This window comes from Balaenoptera acutorostrata, chromosome 9 (genome assembly GCF_949987535.1).
Source record: "Balaenoptera acutorostrata chromosome 9, mBalAcu1.1, whole genome shotgun sequence".
NCBI classification, from domain to species: domain Eukaryota; kingdom Metazoa; phylum Chordata; class Mammalia; order Artiodactyla; family Balaenopteridae; genus Balaenoptera; species Balaenoptera acutorostrata.
In genome coordinates this window covers 92,464,168-92,470,777 of record NC_080072.1, presented here as the reverse complement: position 1 = coordinate 92,470,777, position 6,610 = coordinate 92,464,168, and the positions used below count along the sequence as shown (strand labels likewise).

Sequence of the window (6,610 nt, the reverse complement as noted above, 5' to 3'; positions counted from 1 at the left end):
ACAAACAATCAGATATCATTTCATGAAATGACTTAATATTGATAAATGTTAAGACAACAATTTGAATGTACCAGTTCAAAACTGTTGTTCATCAAAGGGTTTGCAGTATTTCCTGGTTTATGAGCTGTCTCCATGATGTACACTACTGTATTTTTACTACTGGTGTTGATGGTTTACTCTGCAGGGTAAGTGACCTCCAGTCAATATAGCAGACTGAACCGATGTTGGAAATGTGACGAGCACATTCTCAACTCATGGAGTTGCTCCAGTGTAACCAAGTTAGAAAGCCAATAGTCCAGCTCAAAAGCAAAAAATAGAAATTCTGAGGAGCTAGAAACTAAGAGGAAACAAAGCCAGAGCCTGAGTGTGGGTTAAATCTGAAAGGTCCACAGATCTACTGAAACTTGATACAAGCTTAAAGGTTTATAGTTTCAAAAATGAGGTGAGAGCATGGGTGGAAGTCGAGGCCAAGGACCCTGAGTGCCCTGCCTACCCTCAAAGCTGTGAGAGTCTTAATCAGAGCCTATAACAATTCTGTCCATTGGCCCAGGGACACAGCAACCACAGCAGGTACCTTGGTAATGAGTAGAAAAAGTCGTCTGTGAGGAAATGGAACATTGAACCTCTTCTGGAGGTGTGGAAGTTGAACCAAGAAATTTTTTTAAACAAATACTCATTTGTTGAGAATTTATGTTGTTAAAACAGCTACATACTATTCTAAGTTCTTCACAAATATTAACTTATTTAATCCTGATAATGACTTTAGGAGAAAAATTAGTTTAGAGAAAAGAGACAAACACAAAACTGTAGCATGAGGCCTCCTTCACAGCTGAGGTCACGTGGAACTACCACAGGAAACAACTCTTGCTAAAGATGAGCTAAGCTGAAAATTACAAAGCACATATGAAAACAACCATGACAGAAAATCAGCAGACACAATGAATGGGAGAATTCATTTTCATTACAGATAATGGAGTGCTATGTGGAAATAATCCCATTTTCTAGGTGATAGAAATTGAAGTTTTGATAGTTTAAGTGACCTACATCACACAGGCACTAAATGGGGAGCCAAGATTAAAATCTAAGCCCCAGAGACCAAGCTCTTGATCACTAGCCTGCATTATGTTTTCTACAAAATTAAATTCCTTATAAATACAATATAAACTTGCCAAAGTCTGAATCTATAGATATTCTAAACATAGATAATCACCGAGACATATTTCTGTCAATAGTAGCCATAGTTAAGTTAAAAGTACTAGTTAAAGAATATACATCTCAGCCCAGGCAAGTTCCTTTTCTCAATGTAAGGTACGCCTGTCATTAATTCCCTGATCAAGTTTTCTCTTCTTCTAGCTTCAAACTTAGCCTGATTTCCTCTCCCCATAGTTGCAAGCCCTTAATGAACACCTTGGCCTTATCAGAGGAGAGGCTTGTTTTTTTTCCTTCAGTCTCTGGTAAGTAACCCCCAAGCTTACTTCCAACAGTGGGTCTCCTTTACTCTCTGTAAAGGAAAAATTTCCAGCTCTCAGTTCTCTCCCAAACTGAACTAAATCCCATGAAAGAAAACATGGTGTCATGGTCTGAATTGGACTTTCTCAGATTTTCTCCAGTCAGGGTCAGTTTCCTTGATTACTCCAGGCAGGCACCAGTTTGCTCACTCCTCTCATTCATGTTTCTCCTTTGATAATGCCTATCTACATTCAGCAGACTTTTTCTCTCCAAACTTTCATTTGTGAAGGCCCTGTGCTGTCTCCTTGTATTGACTAGAATAGTTGATGGGACACAGTGCTAGTCACATCTACAGCCACTGACCTCATGTCTCACTTTAATTACATCCTTCACCTTATCACCATCATGCACTGATACTAACTCTTTGGGTTAAGGACTTCTAATCAGGGTCACCTCTTAGCCTGTGGTTCTCATTGTCCTCATTCCATGGAGTCCAGCCCTCTGCTTCAGTTAGGCAGTTGCTCTGCCTTGCACCTGCTCCTCTCTTACAGTTAAGCCACTGTAAATATTTATCTTCTCCTAACCTGGAATTTTCTCCCTTGTCTTTGTTGCTAAACCACTTTTTTTCTTTCTCTGGACAACCTTAATGTATGATTTACCCTAAAGGTCCCATTTAGCTCAAAAATGCTATGAATTCTCCCAAGAGCCTTCCAGACCAGCCACTGTAGGTTCTAGTAGATCCCTAACACTGCCCCAGCAAGGCCCTCTCACCTGACATAAACAGAGGCCTATGTCAGCCACCACCAACAGCATAATAGAGTAGGTGTCCCTCCGAAGGCCAATAGAATGGGCATGCTTTTCTCTGAATACTTCTTATCTTGGGGAGGAGGAGTGGAAGAGGAGAACACTTAAGAATGGGGCAAAATTCAGAAAGACTGAGTAATTACTCAAATGAGAGCTACATTGGATTGTCAAAATAAAGATTTATTTCCCCCCTGCAATTTCTGCCATCACTGGAATTGGGAACTTAAAGGCAAGGGGGGAATATTTAAGTAACACAAAGGATGTTATTTTGTCTGCCCATATGATGAGTTCGAATAATTTTGACCCATCTTCCATTGGTTGTTGGGAAGAGTCAGTGAGACAACATGTAAAGTGCCTTGCTCAGCATGGGGTACTCAAAGTTCAATAAAAGTTGATTTATGGAGTCCTGACATTTTAAAGAGACTTTTTCTGCAGATGAAAACTCAGAACATCTTGTGTGACAAGGAAAAGATTTTCTTGGAATGACCAGGGTCTCAAAAAGGGGCAAAAATAAAAAGGAGAATAATAGGAGTGATAGGCAACTTCCTTTTTCTCACCTCTTGCAGGAGCCTGATAAATGAAATACGTCAGTGGATGTGAATGGATGGTGAGTGGCCATTAAAGCCACTCCAGGTCACCACTATTTCCTAGGTTTTATGGCCAGTCCCACAGCTCCTCCTCACCACCGTATGGTCTCAGTATGGGGCTTTGATGGTGCTTGCTTTTTACTGCCAATTAGGAAAAGGGCTGTCCCTTGATGGGTCATCCTGGCTCTATAAAATTCTCTGGAAGAGTCCTTTGAGTCCTGAAGGAATGGGGCTCTTCACAGTGATGCCAATGGAGACGCATAGCTTTTTATAGGATTTACTCTCAAAAACACTGTTCAATATGAAAGATAAAAGAAGATACTGTCTAATCAGCCCACTTCACCATCCCTGGCTGTCCTGTGGGTTACAGGATCAGCATCTGAAGTTGTTGGTGACTTATTCTCAATGTAGATAAAGTCACAAAATAAAAGTTGAACAAAATTAATTAGGTCCGGGGTGGGGCAGAACCATTGGAGAGGAAGGTTGTGTTGGAAGAGCATGACTGCCACACGTGTCAGTGTTTCCTTCTAAGCTCTACGGAGACTGGAGCTCTGGGGCTGATGCCTGACTGTAACATTCCTTTTAATCTACAGGACTGATAATTACATGGCAGCTCTTCCCAAGGGAATGTAATTAAAATAGGCCTCAGAGGTAAAATTACATTACTTCCAGCTGAAAATTTTTTCCTTAAAGGTTTGAATATATCTGAAATATATTTCTATTTTTTGAAATTTGGCTAAACTTGAGGTTATTCTGTCTTTGATTCTGTAATTTTGGGGCTTTAGCAATCTAGTGACCATATAATTCCAAATCCCAAATAAGAACGTTTGATAGAATATACTTTTTGGCTCAGGTAGTGGTCTGGGCGATGTCACAATATTAGAGCTTTTCTCTGAACTTAAACAAATATTTTTGGGAATAACAGATGTAATAGTTACAATTAGGATTTATCCAGAATTTTGGACATTGTTCCTATTGTCTTTCATCTCTATGAACATCAATTTTCAAATTGGCATAGCTCTTTCTTACTTCTAAAATATAAATTTGAAGATCAACTGCAGTAATATTTGTAAGAACTTTCAAATAAATAACATAATGAACAAACTTAAAGTTCCACGACAAAAAACTGTTACTTGGTACAAAGAACCTGGGAGCTTAATAAGAAAGGGTGGCAAAGACTCTGTGTGGAAAGGGAAGAGAAGAAGCATTATGGGAGGCCTGAAAGTGCCATGTACTTATGACCCATGATCTCATTCGGTGATTTGTGTTGATTACTTTTCTAAAGTTCAGCTAACATTAAGCTAACATTTCTATTTTAGATCCAACTTTATTATGATATCATCATTCACGTATCTTTGGGCTTTGGTTTGCTAATATTTTATTTAGAATTTTTGTCAATCTGTGTGTACAATTTCTCAGGCATACGTTTTCCCCCTCCCTTTTCTTCCTTTCGTTGTTTGTCTTTCTCTCCTTCTTACTTTTCCTCCCTACTTATCCCCTCCTTTCTTCATTCCTTCCTTCCTCCTTCTCTCTTTTCTGCTTTCCTTCATCTTTCCTTCTGAGCTCTGATTGATTCCAAAACAACCTTCCCTGTAGTACTCTGGGTTGGGATTTGGAAGAAGATACTCTGGATTTAATACTGGTTCATAATTATCCAGATGTTATAGTCATTTGGGGGTCTAAATTAAAGTGGGACAGTCTGATAAGATTTCTCACCTCTGTTTGGGCCTGCTCTAGACTTCTGTCACCTTGGCCTCACTAGGTCACATCTGTAGCCCAGTTTCTAGGTATTTGCACATGTCTTCAGAATAAAGGAGTTTAGTGCTCCTTAGGTACTCACTTTCCTTCTTGGGTTCCAGCTTTATTCTCAAAAAGGCCTGGAAGTCTCCAGAATCTGTCAGCAATTCAACACTTAAGATTATATATACACACATACACACACACACACACACACATATATATATATATATATATATATATATAATTTTTTTTCAGCAGAAATGTTGATGTCAATAGCCTATTACCAGAAACAACATATTTACAATATGTTTTTAATGATTCAACTAACATTTTTGTTGTGTTATAGCAGGAGGTTTTCAGGAAAACTGCCCTTGGTATTGCCAAAAGAGAAGGTCTCCATTTTCTGGGGGAGTTGTCTATTGAATGAGGGGGATCTCTATTAAGTACAATATTTGCTGTAATTACTATCATAAAAAAGTATAAGTGACTTGGGAGCACTCTGTCCTGGGCCCTTAGGCCAACACCGGGTTGCACAGCTCTGGTTAACATTATTATGATTGAGGTCATTTTTGTACTACATATAATTTATCCCCAAAGTGTAACTCATAAAAGGTATTAGGATGAAAATGAGCACAGTTAGACATGGTTTCAAGTGAATATTGAAAAAAAAGACATCCAAGAAACTTTCTCAACAATGGGCCGATCCCGTCTTTTCATGGCCTTTGATCTGGCTTTGATTGTGCTCATCCATGGGGTTACAGGCAGTCTATTCTTGTCTTATCTCCCTGGCACTTGGAACACTTTGATTCTGGCTTAATGTAGGGTTTTAAATGTCTCTTTCTGCTCAGCGTTCACTACATTGCCATTTTATATTTACACATTCCTATGTCTATTATGTAACTGTAAATGTTTGCTTTGTTTTGTAAGATGATGCTCTTGGAAAAGAAAGTGAGCAATGGATACTATTCTCGATGAAGAAATAAATTCAAACCCACTAGTAATTTATACAAAGAGACATGCAAAGTATTACACATACAAGGATGCTTCTTAGGTTTGTTTCTGAAGCCTCTCTTAATAGAACCTCTTGTTTTGACTATGCCTATTGACCGAAAGTTCTAAAAAAATTTTCAACCTCTTGAGACTAAACTTTGTTTTGGTTTCCACCCACTTAACTTACCAAGGACAAGAGAATGCTTCTTGTGTGGATCCACTTAAAAATTTTTTTTAACGTCTTTATTGGAGTATAATTGCTTTACAATGGTGTATTAGTTTCTGCTACATCGCTTCTCGGCCTTTTGGCTAAGATCAAGTGTAGTTTCTGCTACATAACATAGTGAATCAGCTATACATTTACATATATCTCCATATCTCTTCCCTCTTGTGTTTCTCTCCCACCCTCCCTATCCCACCTCTCTAGGTGGTCACAAAGCACCGAGCTGATCTCCCTGTGCTTTGTGGCTGCATCCCACTAGCTATCTATTTTACATTTAGTAGTGTATAAATGTCACTCTCTCACTTCTTCCTAGCTTAACATTCCCCTTCCCCATATCCTCAAGTCCATTCTCTACATCTGCATCTTTATTCCTGTTCTGCCCCTAGGTTATTCAGAAACTTTTTTTTTTTTTTTTTTTTTTTAGATTCCATATATATGTGTTAGCATACGGTATTTGTTTTTCCCTTTCTGACTTACCTCACTCTGTATGACAGACTCTAAGTCCATCCACCTCACTACAAAAAACTCAATTTCATTCCTTTTTATGGCTGAGTAATATTCAACTGTATATATGTGCCACATCTTCTTTATCCATTCATCTGTCGATGGACACTTAGGTTGCTTCCACGTCCTAGCTATTGTAAATAGGGCTGCAATGAACATTGTGGTACATGAATCTTTTTGAATTATGTTTTTCTCAGGGTATATGCCCAGTAGTGGGATTGCTGTGTCATATGGTGGTTCTATTTTTAGTTTTATAAGGAACCTCCATAATGTTTTCCATAGTGGCTGTATCAATCTACGTTCCCACCAACAG

The 6,610-nt window shown here is 38.7% G+C and overlaps 1 pseudogene; it reads left to right on the top strand.

Annotated features, from left to right (window-relative positions):
• Positions 1 to 5,859: 5,859 nt before the first annotated feature.
• Positions 5,860 to 5,953, top strand: LOC114236562 (U2 spliceosomal RNA; annotated as a pseudogene).
• Positions 5,954 to 6,610: the final 657 nt, after the last annotated feature.